Source organism: Oryzias latipes (genome assembly GCF_053564925.1).
Source record: "Oryzias latipes strain Hd-rR chromosome 1 unlocalized genomic scaffold, Olatipes_Hd-rR_3.1 chr1_Y".
Lineage (NCBI taxonomy): Eukaryota > Metazoa > Chordata > Actinopteri > Beloniformes > Adrianichthyidae > Oryzias > Oryzias latipes.
Window position 1 is genome coordinate 4,029,176 of NW_027616335.1, and position 15,993 is coordinate 4,045,168.

The following is a 15,993-nucleotide window of genomic DNA, read 5'->3' on the forward strand; positions in this document are numbered from 1 at the left end:
TTGTCGCTGGCGATTCTGCGGTCCCGCCTCGCGCGATTCACATCGGCGTGCCAGACCAGGGGCCTGGGCCCACGGCTGTGGGCAGGTTGGGGGTTCCTTGGGTGGGGTGGGGGTGGGGGGTTATCTTCCTGGGGGGGTGGGGGTGGTGGTGGGGGATTTTGATTTTCCATTTCTTTCTGTTATCCTGCAAAAATACATTTAACGGTTAACGTTGAAGTACCTACAAGCTGAGTGGTTAGCTTACATTTTATTGTACAATGGGCAAAGAAAAAAAACACTGAAAACTCACCTGATTTTCCCCAAGCGACTCTGCGGGCTTCCTTCGCTCTGGCATTTGCTGTATGCCAGACCAGGGACCTGGGCCCACGGCTGGGGGTTCCTTGGGTGGGGTGGGGGTGGGGGGTTATCTTCCTGGGTGTGGGGTTGGGGTGGGGAGTTATCTTCCTGGGGGGGTGGGGGTGGTGGTGGGGGATATTGATTTTTCATTTCTTTCTGTTATTCTGCAAAAATACATTAAACGGTTAACGTTGAAGTACCTACAAGCTGAGTGGTTAGCTTACATTTTATTGTACAATGGGCAAAGAAAAAAAACACTGAAAGCATATTTATCTAACAAACAATGTATCTAACTATAGTTTGTTTCCACACACAACAAATTGTAATATCAAGACAAATGTCTCACCTTGACGGGGTTCTCTTCTGTGATTTGCGTCCGTTAGTTTGAAAAGAAAACAAATATATTGTTAGCATTGTCGTACAGCAGTTTTCAAACAGCTCCAAGTCATCCTGAGCTGAACCTGTCTGGTGTCAAACTTGTAATGCAGTCTGACGTCAAGGAACCACCAATATACAGAGGTGATGGGAGTGACAAATGCTCAGTTTATGAGTGGGTTCAGATGGTAGAGCTTTTTCTGTCTAAGAAAGAATTTCCAGTTCAACAACAGAAAACTGAAGTTTTAACTAAGTTGTTGGGAAAAGCTAGAGATGTAGTGACAGTGACTTTACGTAATCTTCCATTGACTGACGACTCTCAAACACCTGCTGTTATATTCGACTTATTAAAGCAGCACTTTGGTGAGCTAGCCTACTCTGCTATGCCCATGGCTGACTTTTATGACACCAAGCCACTCCCCACCGAAAGTGTGATGGACTACTGGATCAGGCTGAACAAGAAAATCTATCATTTTTTGACTTAAATAAAATGTGGATTTCTTTAAATGAGCTAATAATATCATAAAAGACAACAAAAATTGTAGGTCAATCTTTTCTTTGAATTATTATTTCATTTTTTTTCTATTTTGTTTTGTTTTTAGATTTCCTCTTTTTTAATGCACATTTGATTGAAAAATAACATCACCGACTCATCTGTTCACACACAACAAGCAGGAGTAGTCAAACTTACCATTTTAGTTAGGACCGTAAACTTGGCGGAGGCGGCGCCTCTCCTCCTCGTTCCGCGCCAATGGTAGCAGCCTCCCCAGAATAAACTGACGACAGAATAAAAAACAATATTTGACTTCACAAGGAAAAACTTCAGACAATCTGCGTGTATAAAATTGTTTAAATAAGAAAATGACGTGAAATTTTAAACGTTGGGCCTACACAAAGCATTTCTACATAGGTCAGTGTAATAGACGGGAAAAGTTTAATGAGGAAAACTCTAAAAAGGCTAAAATGTGTCTTTTTTTCATGTGAAATCAATTTTAAAAGAGTATTTGTAACTATAAATTGTGCTGTTTTGAAAAAAAATCGTGGAGAAATGAGGTGTGTCGTATGTGAGAAAGATGTGTTTTAGAGCAAACACTTTCAACTCACCTGATTGTCGCTGGCGATTCTGCGGTCCCGCCTCGCGCGATTCACATCGGCGTGCCAGACCAGGGGCCTTGGCCCACGGCTGTGGGCAGGTTGGGGGTTCCTTGGGTGGGGTGGGGGTGGGGGGTTATCTTCCTGGGGGGGTGGGGGATTTTGATTTTCCATTTCTTTCTGTTATTCTGCAAAAATACATTAAACGGTTAACGTTGAAGTACCTACAAGCTGAGTGGTTAGCTTACATTTTATTGTACAATGGGCAAAGAAAAAAAACACTGAAAGCATATTTATCTAACAAACAATGTATCTAACTATAGTTTGTTTCCACACACAACAAATTGTAATATCAAGACAAATGTCTCACCTTGACGGGGTTCTCTTCTGTGATTTGCGTCCGTTAGTTTGAAAAGAAAACAAATGTATTGTTAGCATTGTCGTACAGCAGTTTTCAAACAGCTCCAAGTCATCCTGAGCTGAACCTATCTGGTGTCAAACTTGTAATGCAGTCTGACGTCAAGGAACCACCAATATACAGAGGTGATGGGAGTGACAAATGCTCAGTTTATGAGTGGGTTCAGATGGTAGAGCTTTTTCTGTCTAAGAAAGAATTTCCAGTTCAACAACAGAAAACTGAAGTTTTAACTAAGTTGTTGGGAAAAGCTAGAGATGTAGTGACAGTGACTTTACGTAATCTTCCATTGACTGACGACTCTCAAACACCTGCTGTTATATTCGACTTATTAAAGCAGCACTTTGGTGAGCTAGCCTACTCTGCTATGCCCATGGCTGACTTTTATGACACCAAGCCACTCCCCACCGAAAGTGTGATGGACTACTGGATCAGGCTGAACAAGAAAATCTATCATTTTTTGACTTAAATAAAATGTGGATTTCTTTAAATGAGCTAATAATATCATAAAAGAGAACAAAAATTGTAGGTCAATCTTTTCTTTGAATTATTATTTCATTATTTTCTATTTTGTTTTTGTTTTGTTTTTAGATTTCCTCTTTTTTAATGCACATTTGATTGAAAAATAACATCACCGACTCATCTGTTCACACACAACAAGCAGGAGTAGTCAAACTTACCATTTTAGTTAGGACCGTAAACTTGGCGGAGGCGGCGCCTCTCCTCCTCGTTCCGCGCCAATGGTAGCAGCCTCCCCAGAATAAACTGACGACAGAATAAAAAACAATATTTGACTTCACAAGGAAAAACTTCAGACCACAAAAAAATTGTTTAAATAAGAAAATGACGTGAAATTTTAAACGTTGGGCCTACACAAAGCATTTCTACATAGGTCAGTGTAATAGACGGGAAAAGTTTAATGAGGAAAACTCTAAAAAGGCTAAAATGTGTCTTTTTTTCATGTGAAATCAATTTTAAAAGAGTATTTGTAACTATAAATTGTGCTGTTTTGAAAAAAAATCGTGGAGAAATGAGGTGTGTCGTATGTGAGAAAGATGTGTTTTAGAGCAAACACTTTCAACTCACCTGATTGTCGCTGGCGATTCTGCGGTCCCGCCTCGCGCGATTCACATCGGCGTGCCAGACCAGGGGCCTGGGCCCACGGCTGGGGGCAGGTTGGGGGTTCCTTGGGTGGGGTGGGGGTGGGGGGTTATCTTCCTGGGGGGGTGGGGGTGGTGGTGGGGATTTTGATTTTCCATTTCTTTCTGTTATTCTGCAAAAATACATTAAACGGTTAACGTTGAAGTACCTACAAGCTGAGTGGTTAGCTTACATTTTATTGTACAATGGGCAAAGAAAAAAAACACTGAAAACTCACCTGATTTTCCCAAGCGACTCTGCGGGCTTCCTTCGCTCTGGCATTCGCTGTATGCCAGACCAGGAGCCTGGGCCCACGGCTGGGGGCAGGTTGGGGGTTCCTTGGAGGGGGTGGGGGTTATCTTCCTGGGGGGGTGGGGGAGGTGGTGGGGGATTTTGATTTTCCATTTCTTTCTGTTATTCTGCAAAAATACATTAAACGGTTAACGTTGAAGTACCTACAAGCTGAGTGGTTAGCTTACATTTTATTGTACAATGGGCAAATAAAAAAAACACTGAAAGCATATTTATCTAACAAACAATGTATCTAACTATAGTTTGTTTCCACACACAACAAATTGTAATATCAAGACAAATGTCTCACCTTGACGGGGTTCTCTTCTGTGATTTCAATCAATCAATCAATCAAATCTTTATTTGTATAGCACTTTCACATCTTCCAGACATCCAAAGTGCTGCACACGTATAACTACACTAAAACCATAGGTAAAATTCAAAGAAACACAGTAAAATGATAATAAAATCATCAATAAAAGAAAACACACAAAAAAAAAAAAAACAAAAAAAAAAAAAAAAAAACTGTCTAATTATCATTCTCTCTGGTGTTAAAAGCCAATGTAAAAAGATGAGTTTTTAGCAGAGATTTAAAATCGTTTAAGGATCTGGCAGATCTCATAGACAGGGGGAGACGATTCCAGAGTTTGGGAGCAACCACTGAAAACGCTCTGTCCCCCTTGGTCACCAGTCGAGTCCTTGGAACCTCTAAGAGCATCTGGTCTACAGATCGCAGAGCTCTACGAGGACAATGGCTCTGCAGGAGCTCAGAGAGATAAGGAGGTGCCAGACCATTTAAACATTTAAAAACCAAGAGTAAGATTTTAAAATCAATTCTAAAAGAAACAGGCAGCCAGTGCAGAGAGCGCAGTATTGGTGTGATATGATCACGCCGTCTGGTCCCCGTTAGAAGTCGGGCAGCGGAGTTCTGGACCAGCTGAAGACGGTGGAGGAGAGACTGGTCGATCCCGGAATAAAGGGAGTTACAATAGTCCAGTCTGGAAAAGATGAATGCATGAACAACCCTTTCCAGGGTGTCATGGGGGAGATATGGCTTCACTTTACTTATTAATCTCAGATGATAAAAGCTGGACTGGACCACTGCACTAACTTGTTTGTCAAATTTAAAATGACAATCTAAAATGACCCCAAGTGTCAGGCGTCGGGGTCGTCCCCGCACACCTGCGTGATGATCCGGTCTCACACACCTGTTCAACATCCAATCAGGGACCCTATTTAGTCCATCTGGCCCTCCAGCCATTGTCGGTTCGTCTGCCCTAATGAAGGACTCGCCGATCCAAGCCAAAGCCAAACTAAAGCCTACGCCAAAGCCCTCGCCAAGGCCAAAGCCGAAGTCTACGCTAAAACCTACGCCGAAACCCAAACCAAATCCAAAGCCAAGCCAAGTCAAGCCAAAGCTAACGCCCACAGTCCACACCAAGCCAAGCCGACGCCCAAGCCAACGCCAAAGCCAACGTCCACTCCAAAGCCACCAGAACCGAAGCCACAAGAACCCAAGCCTCCAGATCAAAATTTCGCAAGAAACTCTGAAACCTCCTCCAAAGAACAAAAGCCCAAAAGAACCAAGACCAACACCAAAAATCCAATACCCAACATCATCTGTTTCATCCTACAATAAAACTCACTAAATCAAACCAAGTCCTCGTCTGCCTTTTTGGGTCCAGCAACTCCAAACCTAACAGAACGAACCGACCATCATGGACCCAGCAGGCCCGGACCCCGTGAACCAGACTTTGTCCTCCCACGCCTCCACCATGGACAGACATGAACAAATGCTTCACAGCCTTTCGGGAAATCAACAAGCCATCTCACAGCAGTTGTCCCAGCTCCACTCATTGCTCCAAACCATTGCCGATTCACGCTCACCTGACTCCGCCGGTGTGGCTCCTATGCCGCCGACTCCGCCACCTCATGCTTCACCACTCCTGGAAGCTCGCATCCCCAATCCGGATCCTTTTTCGGGAACATCCGACCATTGTAGGGGATTCCTCCTCCAGTGCTCTCAGGTGTTCTCACAACAAGGCAGCATGTATTCCTCCGACGCAGCCAAGATAGCCTATGTTACCGGACTGTTAACGCGGTCGAGCTCTTGAATGGGCCGAAGCGTTCTTAGCGAACCACAACATGACGGCGTTATCATTTCAAGATTTTATGGGCCACTTTAAACAAGTATTCGAGACACCAGAAAGATACCACGACGCCTCTCGCAAACTGCTGACCCTGCGCCAAGACAAACGCTCCGTGGCCGAATACTCAGTTGACTTCCGCATCCTGGCCACGGAGGCGGGTTGGGACACTAGAGCGCTTCTAGAAGTGTTTTACAACGGTTTATCCGATTCCATAAAGGACGAGCTTTTGCATTACGACAAACCTGACTCCCTGGAATCTCTTATTTCTCTCTCCATTAGAATTGACAACCGCCTTCGAGAGCGCCGCTCATCCCGGAACTACAAATCCCAGCAGACCTTTCCGAAACCTACGTCACGGCAGGTAACGCCCCCTCCCAGTTTTTTTGAATCCTCAGCTCCCACGTCATCAACAGAGGAACCGATGCAGTAGGGGAGGACTCGTTTGACTCCAAAGGAAAGTCAGGATCGATGGACAAGAGGTGAATGCTTCTATTGTGGCAGTAATACACACAGGGTGGCGGTCTGTCCTGTAAAACCAAAAGACAGAGCCCCTCAGTGATAATGGGGTCACTGAGGGGCAAAGACTCTCAAAGCCTCACCCCATCAAGTTCAGAATTCCTGGTTTCTCTTTCCTCTGGTTCGTGGTCTGGTTCTGTTTCGGCCCTGATTGACTCTGGTGCAGAAGGAAACTTCCTCAATGAGGACCTGGCTCTCGAGGCTGGTTTATCACTCGTTCCGTTAGACCCTCCTCTAAGAGTAAGTGCGGCAAATGGGCAACCCCTCACAGTTATTAATAACCAAACTGCTCCAGTTCTCCTTTGTGTTTCGGGCAACCATGTGGAAACCCTGCAGTTTTATGTTTTCCAGGCGCCTTCCAGACAAATAATCTTGGGTCGCCCCTGGCTGTGTCAACACAATCCCCATATCGACTGGCAGTCTAACAGCATTATGAGCTGGAGTCCATATTGTCATTCCACCTGTCTTCGCTCTGCATATCCAGATTTACCCATGACCACACCTCCTCCAGAGGTCCCAGATCTGTCCGGCGTCCCTCCCATCTACCATGACCTGGCGGCTGTCTTCAGTAAAAAAAAAGCATCTACTCTTCCTCCTCACAGACCATATGACTGTCCCATAGAGTTGATCCCGGGGGCCACCTTGCCCACTTCTCGCCTCTACCGCCTTTCGAAACCAGAGCTCCAAGCCATGGAACTTTATATCAAGGAATCGCTGGCGGCTGGGATCATCCGACCATCTTCCTCCCCCCTGGCAGCGGGTTTTTTCTTTGTCGAGAAAAAGGACAAAACACTTCGTCCCTGTATTGACTACAGCCAGTTAAATAAAATCACTGTCAAAAATAAATACCCCCTGCCCTTGTTGAACTCTGCTTTCGAATACCTCCAGGGTGCTTCAGTATTCAGTAAGTTAGACTTACGAAACGCCTATCACCTGGTGCGAATTCGGGAAGGGGATGAATGGAAAACAGCTTTCAACACCCCATTGGGCCATTTTGAATATCTAGTTATGCCCTTTGGTTTAACCAACGCCCCTGCTGTGTTCCAGGCTCTTGTTAACGATGTCCTACGTGATTTCCTGAACCGCTTTGTTTTTGTCTATCTTGATGACATACTCATCTATTCACCCTCACTCGAGACCCACTGTCAACATGTCCGCTTGGTCCTTCAGAGATTACTCGAAAACAAACTTTTTGTCAAGGCGGAGAAATGTGACTTTCATGTTCCTAGAGTCTCTTTCCTGGGTTTCATTATCGAAAAGGGGAAAATGAATATGGACCCAACTAAAGTCTCAGCAATCAAGGACTGGCCCAAACCAACTACACGAAAAGACCTACAGCGCTTCCTGGGTTTTGCAAACTTTTATCGCCGTTTCATACGCAACTATAGCAGTTTAGTAAATCCCCTGACCAACCTAACATCCACCAAAAGGCCTTTTCTGTGGCACCAGGGGGCGGAGGAGGCCTTCAAACATCTCAAGGAGCTGTTTACCTCAGCCCCAGTTTTGGCCCAAGCCGACCCCACCCGTCAGTTCGTTGTGGAAGTTGACGCCTCAGATACCGGGGTGGGAGCCGTTCTCTCCCAACGCGCGGAGGACGGCAAACTCCATCCATGTGCTTTCTTCTCCCGTAAGCTTTCAGCCTCCGAACGAAACTACGACGTGGGAAATCGGGAATTATTGGCCATTAAACTGGCCCTCGAAGAGTGGCGCCACTGGTTGGAGGGGGCTGAACACCCTTTCTTAGTTTGGACCGACCACAAAAAATTGGAGTATCTGAGCTCGGCCAAGAGACTCAACCCTCGCCAAGCTCGATGGGCCTTGTTCTTTAGTCGGTTCAATTTCACAGTTTCCTTCCGTCCTGGATCTCGCAACCTCAAGCCCGACGCACTTTCGCGTTTACACCCCCCTAATGACCCTGACCTCTCGGCAAATCCAATTCTCCCTTCTTCGTGTGTGGTGGCCAGCCTAACTTGGGAGATAGAGACGGCCATTAATGATGCTCTGACCACCGACCCCGACCCAGGAAGGGGACCGACCAACCGCCAATATGTTCCTGCAGCTGTTCGGTCTCAAGTGCTGTCTTGGATCCATGCTTCTCGTTTTTCTTGCCACCCGGGTTTCCGTCGTACTCTGTCTTTGATTCAACGCCGTTTCTGGTGGCCAACTATAGTCAGGGACACCAGGTCGTTTGTGGCGGCGTGCACTGTGTGTGCTACCAGCAAGTCCACCCATCAAGCACCCGCCGGGCTCCTCCAGCCTCTACCTATTCCCTCCCGGCCGTGGTCTCACATCGCTGTTGACTTTGTCACCGGTCTCCCCGCTTCTAAGGGGAATACAGTCATACTCACCATAGTCGACCGTTTTTCCAAGGCTGCTCACTTCGTGGCTATGCCCAAGCTTCCCACCGCCGCTGACACTGCCAGTGCTCTCTCCATCCATGTGTTCCGCCTTCATGGTATTCCCTCGGACATAGTCTCGGATCGGGGGCCCCAGTTCACATCCCAGGTCTGGAAATGTTTTTGCCAAGCTCTGGGAGCCACGGCCAGTCTGTCCTCTAGCTTCCATCCTCAAACCAATGGTCAGACAGAGCGCACCAACCAGGACTTGGAGTCCGCTCTCCGCTGTGTCTGCTCCCAGAACCCCTCGTCTTGGTCTGATTACCTGGCCTGGGTGGAATACTCTCATAATTCTCTGGTTTCTTCTGCCACTGGCCTTTCTCCTTTTGAAGCATCACTGGGATACCAGCCTCCTCTTTTTCCTTCTGAGGAGTTGGATTTGGCAGTGCCGTCGGTGACAGCCCATATCCGTCGTTGTCGTAAGATCTGGACAGCAACCAAACAGTCTCTCCTCCGCACTTCTCACCGCACTAAGACGGTTGCGGACAGGCGTCGCACTGCTGCCCCTGCTTATACACCTGGGCAAAAGGTATGGCTGTCAACCAGGGATCTGCCGTTGCTCACAGAGTCCAGGAAGTTGTCTCCCCGTTATGTTGGCCCTTTTGAGATTGACTCCATCATCAATCCGGCGTCTGTCAAGCTCCGTCTTCCCCGCTCCATGAGAGTCCACCCAGTGTTCCACGTGTCCCGCCTCAAGCCAGTGGTGACCAGTCCGCTGTGCCCTCCGTCCGTGCCCCCTCCGCCCGCCCGGCTCGTGGATGGCCATCCCGCTTTTTCGGTTCGTCGCATCCTGGATGTGCGCCGTCGGGGTCGTGGGTTTCAGTATCTTGTTGATTGGGAGGGCTATGGCCCGGGGGAGCGGTGTTGGGTGCCTCGCTCCTTCATTTTGGATGATGGTCTTGTGCGTGATTTCCGTCTTCTGCACCCTGACCGTTTTCGGCCGCCGGGTGGCGTCCCTTGTGGAGGGGGTACTGTCAGGCGTCGGGGTCGTCCCCGCACACCTGCGTGATGATCCGGTCTCACACACCTGTTCAACATCCAATCAGGGACCCTATTTAGTCCATCTGGCCCTCCAGCCATTGTCGGTTCGTCTGCCCTAATGAAGGACTCGCCGATCCAAGCCAAAGCCAAACTAAAGCCTACGCCAAAGCCCTCGCCAAGGCCAAAGCCGAAGTCTACGCTAAAACCTACGCCGAAACCCAAACCAAATCCAAAGCCAAGCCAAGTCAAGCCAAAGCTAACGCCCACAGTCCACACCAAGCCAAGCCGACGCCCAAGCCAACGCCAAAGCCAACGTCCACTCCAAAGCCACCAGAACCGAAGCCACAAGAACCCAAGCCTCCAGATCAAAATTTCGCAAGAAACTCTGAAACCTCCTCCAAAGAACAAAAGCCCAAAAGAACCAAGACCAACACCAAAAATCCAATACCCAACATCATCTGTTTCATCCTACAATAAAACTCACTAAATCAAACCAAGTCCTCGTCTGCCTTTTTGGGTCCAGCAACTCCAAACCTAACACCAAGATTTCTAATAAAAGACTGGTTAGAGTCTAATGACCCAATGGCACTGCTGCATCCTGTCAGGAGGTCCGTTTTCCCAAACCGAAGGACCTCGGTTTTACTTTCATTTAAGTTGAGGAAGTTTAGGTTCATCCAGGCTTTAACCTCCTCTAAACACCTTTGTAAGTTCTCTACACACTGGACTCCCCCAGATTTTAAGGGTAGATAAATCTGGATGTCATCTGCATAACAGTGATATGAGACATTATGTTTTTCAAAGATGGAGCCAAGTGGAAGCAGGTATAAAGAAAATAAAATAGGACCTAAAATTGAGCCTTGAGGAACCCCATGTCCGAGTGGGACCATTGTGGATGAGAATGGTCCCAGTTGGACAGAAAAACTCCTATTGGATAAATAGGACTTAAACCACTGAAGCGCTGTGCCTCTCAAACCAACAGATTGCTCTAATCGAGAGAGTAAAATATCATGATTCACCGTATCAAAAGCAGCGGTAAGGTCAAGAAGGATTAAAACAGCAGAAGCTCCAGAATCGACAGTTAAAAACAAATCATTGTATACCCTGAGTAGAGATGTTTCCGTACTGTGACGTGCTCTAAAACCAGACTGGAATTTGTCTAAGATGCCATAGAGCTCTAGATGGTCCTGTAGCTGAAGGTAAACAGCTTTCTCTAAAACTTTCGACAGAAAAGGCAGCTTGGATATGGGCCTAAAGTTTGAGAGAACAGAAGGATCCAAGCTGCTCTTTTTAAGAAGTGGTTGCACCACAGCATGTTTAAAGGCAGCTGGAACGCAACCTGAAAGAAGAGAAGTATTAATAAAACTGACTACCCAGGGACCGATAGAACTGAATACTTCCTTCAGCAGTCTGGGGGGAATACTGTCCCCTGGACAATAAGAGGGTCTCAGGTGCTGAACTATCTCAGAAGTTTCTGAGAGAGTCACAGGTTCAAAATGATCTAAAACAGCAGAAAGTGCAGATACAATAACAGGATCTGGGGTACAGGATACAGATAAAAGCCTGGCAGCACTTACTTTATCAATAAAATATCTTAAGAATCGTTCACAGAGTGCAGAAGAAGGAGTCAAGGATGATGATGATGAATCTTGAGGATTTAAAAGAGAGTTCAAAGAGTTAAAAAGAATTTGGGGCTTACTGAGATTCTCCGCCACATAAGAAGAAATAAACTGTGCCTTGGCACTTTTGACAGCTGCCTGATACTCAGATAAGCAGTTTTTCAAAATCTCCAAAGAAATGTGGAGCTTGTCCTTCTTCCATCTCCTCTCAGCCTGTCGGAGAGCGCGCCTGAGCGTCCGGGTGTGTTCATTGAGCCACGGCTCTGATGCTGAATTACAGCGCTTCGTTTTAAAAGGGGCAATAGTGTCTAAAATATTCTCACACACAGAGTTAAAATCATTTAAGAGCTGATCAACATTTCCATGCTGCTGTGTATCTAAAAGAAATGTACATTCATTAAGACCAGCTACAAAGTGCGACGCCGTCTGTGCATTGATCAGGCGACGTGGGCGCGCAGAAGGGCGCGAGCCGGGTACAGGCTTTAAAAGTTCGAACTCGAATAAAACGGGTAAATGATCAGAAATCCCGGCATCACAAACCTCTTTAACCTCTGCACATAACCCAAGAGTTAAAATCAAGTCCAGTGTGTGTCCTTTTGCATGCGTAGGAGACTGCACTAACTGGTTCAGACTAAAAGAGCCGGTCAAGTCCATGAAATCTTTTGTTAGTGGCTTGGACTCACAACACACATGAATGTTAAAGTCACCAAGAATTAAAATACGATCGTAGTCTAAAATAATAGCTGACAAAAGATCTCCAAAGTCCTGCAGGAAGTCACTGTTAAATTTAGGTGGTCGGTAGACCACCACACAAAGGACCGGGGATCCACATCTGATCTCCACAAGCTGGACCTCAAAGCTAGAGATCCCGGAGAAGCGGTCAGACGGGAGCTGCCGACAAGAAAACCTGGACTGGAACACGACGGCGACTCCTCCGCCTCTGCCTTTAGTTCGCGGGGAGCTGAAGAATCCACAATCCGGAGGCAAAAGTTCAGAGAAAGGAGTGAGTTCACCAGGCCGAAGCCACGTCTCTGTCAAGAACATAAAATCCAGCTCTCGGGACGTGAAAAAGTCGTTCAGGATAAAAGTTTTGTTGGCTAGGGATCTAGCGTTTATGAGAGCTGAGCGGACAATCAGCTCGTCCGTGGCTGAAGACAAGGCCCGATTCAGCGGCCGAAGAATGCCGAAATCTACGCCAACGACCTGACGGCGAGACCGGCGGACAGGTGGAGCCGCCACCGGCAGGTGCGCTTGGTCAGCTGATGCCCCTGGCCAAACGGGAAGGATCCAGCCCAAAACTTTGCAGTCACGTCCACACCGTCGGATATTTCCTCTAGACGTTCTTCGGAGCGCCTTGATTTTCACCAGAACACCACTTCGCCTTCCTCGTCTCCTTGACCATTGCCTTCGTGGAAGATTGAACGGAGTGCGGCGCAGGAACGCCGGTATGTCCAATAGCGGTGATTCTGACGTCTTGTTCTTGTAAGTCCATTTTGACATAAACTCATAATATTGTCCGATGTTTAAGAGTGCTTGGCGATCGTAGACCAGAAGAGCAGCTACATTCTGGTAACTAATAAAAAATAGTATAAACACAAAAAACAAACTAAGTCCGTTAGTTTGAAAAGAAAACAAATATATTGTTAGCATTGTCGTACAGCAGTTTTCAAACAGCTCCAAGTCATCCTGAGCTGAACCTGTCTGGTGTCAAACTTGTAATGCAGTCTGACGTCAAGGAACCACCAATATACAGAGGTGATGGGAGTGACAAATGCTCAGTTTATGAGTGGGTTCAGATGGTAGAGCTTTTTCTGTCTAAGAACGAATTTCCAGTTCAACAACAGAAAACTGAAGTTTTAACTAAGTTGTTGGGAAAAGCTAGAGATATAGTGACAGTGACTTTACGTAATCTTCCATTGACTGACGACTCTCAAACACCTGCTGTTATATTCGACTTATTAAAGCAGCACTTTGGTGAGCTAGCCTACTCTGCTATGCCCATGGCTGACTTTTATGACACCAAGCCACTCCCCACCGAAAGTGTGATGGACTACTGGATCAGGCTGAACAAGAAAATCTATCATTTTTTGACTTAAATAAAATGTTGATTTCTTTAAATGAGCTAATAATATCATAAAAGAGAACAAAAATTGTAGGTCAGAATAAGATACTTACAACAGAACTATTACGACTCAGGCCCCAAAGCCACAAGGCTGTTGGCTCGACGAATACGGGAAAGACAAGTAGAACTAAACATTAATAAAATTCGAGACCCTAAAACAAATCAATTAAAATGTAATCCAGAAGAAATTGAGAATATATTTAGGGACTATTATGAGGACTTATACACTGAGCCAAAGACTGCAAAACAAGAGGAGATGCAAACCTTACTAGACTCATTAGACCTACCTTCAATAGGAACGAAACAAAATGATCTCATGACAGCAGAAATTTCCACGGAAGAAATTAAAAAAACAATTGGCAAGCTGAAATCAAACAAGGCACCTGGGAGTGATGGCTTTCCATCAGAATGGTATAAAGAATTCGAAGAAATAATTATTCCACTGCTTCACTCCACTTTCAATTGGATTTTATCAAGTGGACAAACTCCACCCTCCTGGAAGGAGGCAGTCATCACAGTACTTCCTAAGCCATTAAAGGACAAGGAACATTGTCAAAACTACAGACCAATTTCTATATTAAACGTTGACTATAAAATATACACCTCTATAATTTCAAATAGACTCCAATCATTTATATCAAACTTAATAGATGAGGACCAAACCGGATTCGTCAAAGGTAGACAAACACACGATAATATAAGAAGAACACTCAACTCAACTCAACTCAACTTTATTTATATAGCACTTTCATACAACAGTAGTTGAGACAAAGTGCTGAACACAACAGTAAAAAACATTAAAACATGTTACGGGGGGGAAAACACAGAGGGAGATAAAACTATAGAAAACAGTAAACAGTTAGAAAAACAGTGGTCTCATATTGGGTTAAAAGCCAGAGCATAAAAATGGGTTTATAAACTGGTTTTAAAAATGGACAGTGAAGGGGCTTCTCTAATGGCCAGCGGCAAAGTATTCCACAGCTTTGGAGCGGCTACAGCAAAAGCTCTGTCCCCTCTGAGCTTCCGTCTGGACCTCGGTACCTCTAAAAGCATCTGATCAGCTGATCTGAGGCACCGTGCCGGCGAATAGGGAGTGAGAAGCTCAGAGAGGTACAGCGGGGCAAGACCGTGTAAAGATTTAAAAACAAGCAGAAGAATCTTAAAATGAATTCTAAAATGCACAGGTAGCCAGTGAAGCGATGCTAGGATCGGTGTGATGTGGTCTCTTTTGCGTGCTCCAACCATAAGACGAGCAGCTGCATTTTGAACACGTTGGAGACGCAAGAGAGACGACTGGCTGAGTCCAAGATAAAGAGAGTTGCAGTAATCCAGCCGGGACGTGATGAAAGCATGGATTACTGTTTCAAAGTGTGCAGGTGTTAAAAAAGGTTTTACCTTAGCAAGTTGGCGAAGGCTTAAAAAGCTTAACTTCACTACAGAGCTTATCTGTTGGTCCATCCTAAAATTACTCTCCAATTTAACACCCAAGTTAGAAACAGTTGATTTTAAGAAACCAGTCAGAGAGCCCAGATCAATCGGGGACGGTCCACTAAAATCATTCGGTCCAAAAATTACAACTTCTGTTTTCTTTTCATTCAAACTCAAGAAACTTAGGGCCAACCAGTCCTTAATGTCATGGAGACATGACAGGAGCCGCGTCACAGAGAGATTATCCTTTTTTAGCGGCAGATAGATCTGACTGTCGTCAGCGTATAAATGAAAGGAAATGCCGTGTTTTCTTAGAATGGACCCTAAAGGTAACAGATATAAAGAAAACAGAAGAGGTCCCAAAACCGACCCTTGTGGGACCCCATAGGGAACCCGAGCTGTGGTGGATTCATAACCACCTAAACTGACACACATGGTTCTTTCCGCCAGGTAGGATTTGAACCAGTCCAGTGCAGTACCTTGAATCCCCACCAGGTTCTGGAGCCTAGAAATTAAAGTGCTATGGTCTACGGTGTCGAATGCTGCAGTTAGGTCCAGCAGAACTAGAACAACATAATCTCCAGCATCATTGGCCAAGAGAATGTCGTTGCTGACTCTTAGCAGTGCTGACTCCGTACTGTGAAGGGGTCTAAACCCAGACTGGAAGACTTCAGGAATTTTATGTTGGTTTAAGAAATCCTCCAGCTGTGAATAGACCACTTTCTCCAAGAGTTTAGAGATATAGGGCATCTTGGAGATGGGTCTAAAATTGGCCAGTACAGCACTGTCCAGGCTGGGTTTTTTAAGTATCGGCTGAACCATTGCATGTTTAAAGGTGGAGGGGACGACACCAGCAGCAAGACTGCTGTTGATAATAGAGAGGACCGTCTGTGCAATGCTGGGGAAGACCTCCTTGAAAAACTTAGGAGGTATGGAGTCTAGGGGAGAACCTGATGGTTTGCTTTGACTGACTAATTCATTTAAAAATTGAAGAGACGCTGGCTCAAATTCTCTAAATACAGCTGGGCAGAGAACACAGGTCGAAGGGTCGGAGGAAGGTAGAGTAATGTCAGCCCTTATATTTGATACCTTATTGTTAAAAAACTGTAAAAACATATTGCACAGGTCAGTGGAA

The 15,993-nt window shown here is 45.8% G+C and overlaps 1 long non-coding RNA gene across 1 annotated transcript; it reads right to left on the minus strand.

Moving 5' to 3' along the window:
- Window positions 1–1,265: 1,265 nt before the first annotated feature.
- Window positions 1,266–3,433, minus strand: LOC111948823 (uncharacterized). The gene is made up of 3 exons (XR_013654299.1): window positions 3,305–3,433; window positions 1,816–2,983; window positions 1,266–1,487 (listed from the first exon to the last, which is right to left on the minus strand). It is a non-coding gene; the product is annotated as an uncharacterized LOC111948823 (long non-coding RNA).
- Window positions 3,434–15,993: the final 12,560 nt, after the last annotated feature.